Below are 9,115 nucleotides of genomic sequence, written 5' to 3'. Positions count from 1 at the left end.
GCGCACTGTCATAAGCGTCTTTTTCTGGCAAGTGATTCATCTTCCTGGTAAGAAAAAAAACGCATAATAAAATAACGTGGGATAATTTTCAAGGCATACTTGACGTTGACGAAAGACGGTGCCTTCATGAGTGAGTTGGGGGTCGGGAATGGAATGTGTGAACCGTATAATTTATTGGGAGAGCCGTGCTGGAGCGACAACGTTTGACCGACGTCAATCAAGCTGAATCGCCATCCAAACTTTTTCGAGTGCATGATCGTCCGACACCCTCTGCACGTTTCCTCTCCCGCTCTTCGGAGTCCGCTGTAGTCGGCAATTTGTTCGGGCGTGGCATGAAAATGCGAAGGCGAGTAGCGAGCGAGCGTCCGCTGGTCTCATTTCACGCCGCTACTTCGATGCACTGAAATTCCCGCGGCGAGAGCGTGGTGTAACGCACCTTCCACGTTCTAAGTCGCAGTCACTGCGCACGGCACTATAGCGAGAGGGGAGAATGAGGAGCGCCGACGGCATTGCCGTCGGGATCGGCGCACGAAAGAAGAGACTGGAAGTTCAAAAAGAGGCATGCGCCATACGGGAAAGTGGCGGTAGCTTGTCAATGAAGACAGTCCAAAATAATAATAATAAATAAATAAAAATAGATAAACAGTGAAGAAAAACAAAAGCAGATGGTCACCCTAATTGTTATGCTAAATAATGGCAGAAGGTTTCAGAAGGCTACCTTCTTTGACGGTGCTGCCGAATATTCGGTATATAGAAACGACGTTGAGAAATGGAATGCAACAAGCGAAGATTGCCTAGCTATTTTGCATGCAAATGCGAGAAGCCTTGCCAGTATAACTTTTCAGAGTTTAAGACAGAACAAAAGTTATACAGTCTTCTAAAAACAAAAATACCGTACACTGCAAACTCGCCGCAATGGGGACGGAATGCGAGAACGTTCACGTGAAGCCGACAAAGCCTTCGAAGATAATCACACGGGCTCCACTACGACGTCTTTCCCCGTCCTCGAGTTGCCTTGAGATGATTGAATCTCGCCAATCGACCAAGAATGCAAATACCACAGCTTTGAAGTTGCATCAAATCGGAATCGATACAGCGACAGAATGAAGACGCCGTTGGTTTATTCAAGCGATAACTTCCTTTGCTTGCCCCCCAACTTCGCGGTTTGTATGTTTGTTTCTGTCTGGCCGATTATGTGATCTTGATGGTGACCTTGACACATGCGCACACACATACACGCACGCACACGCACACGCACACACACATGTGAAGAAACTACATGCATTTCCGATGATTGGTTTCGAAAGCATTTCCCCCAGCACAAAGGTTCGATGCTCTAATCAATAGGCCACGGACACATGCCTAAAAAAGTGGAAGAAGACGACTTTACAGATTTCCTTAGTACAAGCCAGTGCTTTGAGACCCTTGGCGTTTTAGACACGTCGCATAGGTAGCAACAAAAATTTGGAGTACGCTTAAGCTCCCCCCCCCCCCTCCTCCTCCACTTTTTTTAAGAAGGGGCTCAACAACCCCCCCCCCCCCCCCCCTTATTCCTTGTCAGGTCAGCTGTACCACTGCGACACCCATTTCACAAACGTTGGAGGCGATTTTATTACCAATAATGCTTTGTGCGGGGCAGTTCTAATCATCCAATTCTTCGATTAATGATTTAATCGCTATTAATCGGTTGATGTGGCCTGAGTAAAAACAGCAAAGTAGGTATTGTCATACTGCTGGATGCATTTCCCCTAGGCACTGTGTATGACGGTCACCAACTTTTTTCGACCAAGATTCTTGGCACAGCATTCTATTTCATGGACCATCTGAGCATGAAGCTACCCGCTCGCGAATTAATGAAGGTTCGCCCTGGTTTCTTTAGGTTACCAGCTCATTTTTATTCGTTTAGTTATGAGAGCTGTGTTATACCAAAGACGCATGTATTTTGTCCACTTTTGTGGGTAAGTAGGTGCGAAACCGTAAAATATATTGTTGTAGTGTCTGGGGTTGTCAATGAAGCAAGGCCACTAATGTTCTGTGTTGCAGCTAGATTTATTTGATTTGAGTTCACATATCGTTAACCCTTTACCTGCCGAGTTACTTTTGAACAAAGAAAACCGTTTCTGAAGTTTCAATTTATTCTAAGTGCTTGGAATAGGCACAATAAATAGATGATCGAAACATACACCCAGAATAATGTATTCATTTGCCGAACACGCATAAAAATTTGTTTATTTCTAGTGAAAGTTGGCTTCACTACACCACTTGCAGTTGGTTTTTTTTCGGCACCATTAAAGTAAACGAAAAGTGAGCGCTCCAAACACGGACTTCTGTGGCCTTTGAGAGCTGTGAGGAAATCGACTGTGACGTAGTATAGAATCACATATAGTCCTGTACGAAGGCCCTAGTATCAAATTCAATGTCACAAGGAGTGTCATTCCAAAGTCTTCACAGCGCGTATGCATTACCTTCTTTTTATACATTTCTTTGCCCGTAAGATAACTATCGCTTTCGACTCCAAGTTTAGACTTCTTCAGAGCCTAAATAATTCCCAATGATTGCCACTTTTCGGCAGTTTCTGTGCTCATAGCTCCCGTCACATGTTCTCAACGCATCTGCGAGTCCGATCGTTTTCGTTGTTATAAGTGTCGTTTGCGCCATTCACAATCGTAGCTCAATTGCAGACATATACAGGGTGTCCCAACTATCATGCACCAAGATTTAAATATATGAAAATGCCACGAGGCTGTACAGAATCGAGATAATGATATTTGCCGCCGCTTGGAGATAAGATTACTTATTTGCATTCCGCCTAATTACATATCTTGTCTTAATTAATCAATCAACTTCCCAAATATTATAATCAGATGAAAAGTGTCAATGAGAAACTTGTAGAGCGACGTGAAAAACTCCCGATACAGCTTTCTGTTCCTCAATACGTGCTACATAAAAGTTTTTCCGAGCTTGAAAGAAGCCAGCGAATACACGCAAAGTGCATCAAGCGGCTGAGCCGTTAAGGCTATCGCGTTAATATAGCTACAAGAAGCGAACACGCGTACCTTCTAGCTGACAATGAAGATAGAAGTTAGGGGACGTGCTCACTGCCGAAACTCGCTGCACGTATTTTATCATATACTGTCGCGCTGCGGCGCTGTACTACAAGGTCAAGCTCGTCGTGTCTTGTGATTCAACACGTCCTAATGCTGAATAAAGGTCCGTGTTTCTCTGCAAAGTCCTCCATGATGGCTGAGCTATGAGCTGGTCACTGAAATATGCAGCGTATGTCTTGTCGTATATGCCCCATTTTGCCTTGCTGGCTCATTAAAGTTTCGGGTACACCTATTCCGACAGTGCGTAGGATTTGCATACATATTTTTCATATAAGTAGATTACTGTGTAATTTCCTAGTTAAGTGACTTCATTTTGGTTCTGTTTTCTTAGATATTTGATATATTTTAGATGTATTTAGATTAGATATATTTTTTAAAGATATTTTTGAGATATTTGAGAAATATTTTTTTTTAGATATATTTAATCAGCAGAAGGAAGCAACGTGCGTCTTTGACCACATTTCGTGTAACTACACGCACTCCCAACTGAAAGGACGAGCTACAGTCAAACGCCTTTATAGCGAAGTGTTTGCGGCCTCCAAGATCCTTCGTTATACACATCACTTCGTTGTAAAGATAGCGCACCGTACCACTCGCCATAGAACAACCTAAGCTTGTTCGCCAAAATCAAATATATTTGTTTAGCACGAATTCAAGAAATATCTAGTGAATTTCGTCGCTAAATTTTTTCTGCACGCTTAGCTCGACGGAATGTGCGGCTGCAGCTTACGTTATGGTAACGAGGTACGCGGCGTGCTCAGGGGCGAAATCCGGTAGTGGCTCAAGGATAGGCACAAGCTACAGCTGGACAGAGTATCGAAGGCCCCTATATAGCCTACTCAGTGAAAATAATTGGCTAGTCTATAGGCTCACTGCTGCCGTCATCGACCTTTACCTGTATCACGACCTTGATATAGCCTCGACGATGTTTCCGAGCAGATCATCATGACGGTTAAATGGAGATGGAGGCGGATGGGCTACCATAGCTACTGCGGTGTCCGGACTCTCCCGCACATAAATAAAGAAGCACTTCAAAGGTGGGCGGTTGCGTTGTTGTTGTTGTTGTTGTTGTTGTTGTTGTTGCAACCCCGTTCGGTGGCGGTTACGAAGGAAATTGGCGTCGTCGCTACGAGCGTTTGTTGTAAAGGAATAAATCAGCCTTCTGGGACGTCTACATTCATTCTTTAAACAGGAAAATTTTCGTTGTAGATGCCTTTGCTCTACAGGTGCTCGCAATACACATGGTAGATATGAATTCGGCCGGGTCCTTCGTTCTACAAGTCATTTCACTGTAGAGGCGTTCCACTGTATACATCCTGATCGACATTGCTGAATACGACGTATGAACAGTGTATTAGTTATAGAAATTAGCTAGTTTTACATGGCCTTCGAGATTATGGCGTTCCGCTGTTGCAACAGGACATGCTGCGACGTCGCTGCCGGTTCTGAAACAAGCAAAACGTGAGTTTCGGACAAATCCGTGCTAAGTGAAAGCCAATCCTTAACATTCATTGATACCAGTACCAGGGCACTTGGTCTTTCTCGCTCTCTCTCTCTCTCTCTCTCTCTCTCTCGCAGCAATCTCGAAGTCCACGCTTTTTTGTACTTAAGGATAGGCAAGGCAGGAGCCGGTAGGAAAGATGATAATATATGTTGCGATAGACTAATCGCAATAAACGTTTTGAGAACAGCAACTACAATAATATCGAAAAGCAGAAATGCATTTTGAAGACATTACTTATGCATTACCTCTTCTTTCTTTTAGCCATTCATTTTTGTTGGCGCGCATCTAGCCAATCCAATCCACTCGCTAGTTTATCAAGTATTCGCAACTCCAGCAATTCATGCGACACCTAGCGGCAGTAGGGAGAAACGAAATACAGAGGTCCAGTCGCCGTGTGTGCCGTGGAGGCTGCTGTCGCGGACGGAAGAATGAAGCTGCTAGCAAAGAAAAAGCGAACGGCCAAGCAGTTCTGCTGTGTTCCTCGGTGCGTGCCAGCGAGATGGAAGGACCGCGATATTTCCGTTCACGCACTTCCCTCCGAGTGGAAAGGCTGAAGCCGCAGAACCAGGTGGATCGCTAACCTCCGCATCGGCAAGGCTGTGACGCTTACAGTGACTGTTTGCTCACGGCATTTTGCACGGGATAATTTCTCCTTACCAGGTGAGACACTATTGTGAACTCGACCCTAATGCATGACCATTGTGCGTGGCCATTATACATGTCACTGTGTCACCTTATGTAAACACGTTTCGCATTGCGGGCACTGGCGATTGGGATATGCATTATTTGCTGCATATGTTAGCCGCAACGCGAAATTCGAGCACAGGTTCGAGACCTGTCACAGCGGTTTCTCCGAGGAACGTCTCTTCTGCACTCGTTAACCACATTGGCTGTAATTAGAGCTCATGTTCGACGCTTCACAGCGGTTTCTGCGAGCAACGTCACCTCTGCGCTCGTTGGCTACACCCGGCTGTAACTCTGGAGGCTTTTGATGCCCAGCACGTCTCGCGCAACTTATACGGGCGTCGGAGATTCAAATGTTTACGAATGATGTACTAGCAAGTTCGGGAAGTGTTGAGTGTAAACGTGCCACGTATGTGGCATGCTAAAGCGGAATAAATATCATGCGTGGTGCGGATGAACTTGCAGCACAGGCGCACTGCACGCGGGCACTTCCCAGCGCGACTGATTACGAATTTGCCACTTGCATTTGAGAATCTCTGACGTGCTCAAGAGTGGCCATATGACACTGGTATTTCGCACCGACGGCGAGCCTATCGCGTTCATTGCAGAAGTTTGCCACTTACGCGACAGCCACATGTCAATTTTACACGCGTTTGCTAGTTTCGAGGAAAATTTACGGCGTCCGCCGTCTACTGACGTGTCGCATATGTATGTGCAGTATTAGTACCTAAGCTAGCTTTATCTGTGTTATTAAATCATCCCCAACTCAGTGGCATAACTACTCCGGTCATGTGGTGGTGTTTGCACCTGTGTACTTTGTGTTATGAGCAGCTTTCAACTACGTTTTGCAGATGCTACATTCGGTGTACATCGTTGCATAGCCTTGCACACTCAAACCGTGCTTCATTTCCTTGCAAATGCTTTTTTATAAATATTGTGGCTTTGTTTCTGAGGTAAAAAGAAAAAAAATTCTGGGTGCAGCCCATATTGAGGCACAACAAAGCATAAACAATTCATTTATTTTTTCAGATGTAGCATGTCAAAGACAGCGGCTGAAAAAAATGCAATACCAACTGAAAACCTGCCAAGGACGTCATGTTATGATGAGAACAAGGATGCTCATATGAAAGAGCTTTCACTGGCAAGACTTCGCCGACGTGTGTATCGGTCAGCCAGAGTAAGTTAATTTGACTACATGGTGCAGCACTTATATGCTTATGGTACATACACCATGTCTACAAGCATGCAATAGATGTCAACACCTTTTAATGCATTACAGAATGAATCAAGCAAAGAAACTGTTGCCTCCCCATTAGAAGCAAAGGTGTTGCCCCATGCACCTGTCAGCACGACCACCATGGTAAATTGGCTGCCTGCAACTTGTGCACACATTGCTTCACCACTAATTCCTTGGGATTAAACTCTGACATTGCAGGACGATCTCCCATCCCCTGACCGCAACAGCATGGACCAAATAAGTGACAAAGGAAATATGGTAATTTCTTTTTGTATATGTATGTGTTGTGGTAGCTGTCTTTACCTAGACGGTGGCATGCTTTCTGGATTTACATCGTAAAAGCATTGTAGCACGTGGTGTGTGATGGGTGCACATTAATTGCAACTTGTGCACACATTGCTTAACCACTGGTTTCTTGAACTGAACTCTATCTGACATTGCAGGACGATTTCCCATCCCCTAACAGCATTGACCAAAGCCTTGCAAACACCATAAGGGACAAGGACATAGCAAATATGGCAATTTATTTTTTCTATATATTTGTGATGTGGTAGCTGTCTTTACCTAGCCGGCAGCATGTTTTCTGGATTAATTCGTGAAAGGATTGTGGTGTGTGATGGGTGCAAATTAACTGATGCAAAAAGCTTGGCTTTCCTACTTCCAACATTGAATTTAATACACTGACGTGCATTATTGGAATGACAGATGACAGATACAGATGACAGATATGCAGATGACAGATGGCAGACAGATGACAGATATACCATATATCTGGTATATCTGGTAGCTGTCTTTACCTAGCCGGCAGCATGTTTTCTGGATTAATTCGTGAAAGGATTGTGGTGTGTGATGGGTGCAAATTAACTGATGCAAAAAGCTTGGCTTTCCTACTTCCAACATTGAATTTAATACACTGACGTGCATTATTGGAATGACAAAAAGAAGCTGCATTTCGCGTCAGATATGTCAGACATTACAACTCTTGCTTTTGTTTTGTGACAGGAATGTGCTTGCCAACCTGGCCTCCAGACATTAATGGCAGAGTACTCAAGAGAAGAAAAAGACGTGGCAAATTTCCTACTAGAAATGGCTTCACGGACAAGGCTTACAGAAAGCAAGGCTGCCCAAGTGACATCGGGTACTTTTCCACAGAAGTTTGTGAACACGATAAATAGTAGCGACGTAAATACATTCACAGGCCTGCCATCATTCGATGTTCTGAATGCTCGTGTGACGTGCTACACAAAAATTCATCCACTTTCAGGACGGCACCAGTTATGTGTAAAAACAGTTGCATTGACATTGGTGAAATTGAAGCATATTTCCACTGCATTCTTGAGTCACCTTTTTAACTGTTCTCTAACTACATGTAGCAACATAATTGCAGAGACTGCTCAGTTGATGTGTGAAATTTTAAAAGTAACTGTGGCTGTGCCACCAAAAGATGAATTCCAGTGGCGTGTTTGCATATTCGGCATTAGGTGATTCACCTGAAGTCGTGCCATGGCTGGCGATATTGCAAGTAGCCTGTATTGCATAGAGGCATTTGTGCGTGTGACCTTGGCTCCATCAAAGCGTGGCGGCCTTGAGAGTAAGTGCAGTCTTCTGTTTGGAAATCCAGCATTTTTTATGCCACTCAGCCACTTCATACTTTTCAGACACGGTCGTTGCCATGTGATCTACATGCTGCACTTGTTTGCATTGGCCAAACCTGCAGACTTCAACTTCAACACACTTTTTGTAAATTAGCAATGCACATTCTTTTGCAACTTGTATTCTTCATTGAAGTGCTGATTTACACTACGCATTCTGATGCAAGTTTTCATCTTATGGTATTCCGAGATATTTGCAGTTCACTTATGATCTGTGTGCATAGAGTTGTGGTTATTCTTCAATGGCGGTTTGTTGTCCCTTTCCTTACTTGTATTTTTTCACAAAATAAACCACATGCACTCAATATTTTGTTCACTGTACTTGCCTCATACGTTTTACTCAAGCCCATTTTTGTTGCACTTTTTAGCATATGAGGGTATATCTGGCCAAACAGAACATGAGAAGTAATATGGAACAGTGTCAAACCTGCATACGATGAGTATTTAAAAAGTTTGGCCACCAGAGTTGAGTACTCTGAAAGAATGGTTTGATTCAAATGACCCCAGCTGGTATATGTACCATAATTTATGCTTCTTCCCAGTTTGTTGAATACAGTGCAAATGGCTGTCCTGGGAAGCATAACTAAACCACTGGTAATACAACATGGGGAGACACTTGTGCAGACTTAACATCAGTGAATGATAATTATTGACCTCCAGAGAGCATATAGAGCTGTCCTTACTATCAACATATCAATAAATGGAAAGTAAGTGACATAAAAGTTTAACATGCACTTAAAGCACTTAACAAACACTTAAAGGGGCACTGAAACGCTTCCGACTGATCATAGTTACCTCACTACAAAAGGACACCGCCTGCTGCAAAAATTTTTCGAATCATTGAACTGTAAGCGGAATTAGTAGTTATTGCACTGATGCATTGCTTTCTCCTTTCGCCTCAGCTAGTGTGCTGGAAGCTACACGGTGCATG

The 9,115-nt window shown here is 43.8% G+C and overlaps 1 protein-coding gene and 1 long non-coding RNA gene across 2 annotated transcripts in view; one reads left to right on the top strand and one right to left on the bottom strand.

Annotated features, from left to right (window-relative positions):
• LOC135906967 (ubiquitin-associated protein 1) overlaps positions 1 to 9,115 on the bottom strand; it is a 106,058-nt gene that overhangs the window by 55,874 nt on the left and 41,069 nt on the right. The gene's annotated exons all lie outside the window — the stretch shown is intronic.
• Positions 4,951 to 8,489, top strand: LOC139054608 (uncharacterized). The gene is made up of 5 exons (XR_011511358.1): positions 4,951 to 5,271; positions 6,325 to 6,472; positions 6,575 to 6,655; positions 6,731 to 6,790; positions 7,535 to 8,489. It is a non-coding gene; the product is annotated as an uncharacterized lncRNA (long non-coding RNA).

Source organism: Dermacentor albipictus, chromosome 1 (assembly GCF_038994185.2).
Source record: "Dermacentor albipictus isolate Rhodes 1998 colony chromosome 1, USDA_Dalb.pri_finalv2, whole genome shotgun sequence".
Taxonomy (NCBI): domain Eukaryota; kingdom Metazoa; phylum Arthropoda; class Arachnida; order Ixodida; family Ixodidae; genus Dermacentor; species Dermacentor albipictus.
Note: the sequence above shows the minus strand (reverse complement) of the source record. Positions and strands in the feature narration are given on the sequence as shown.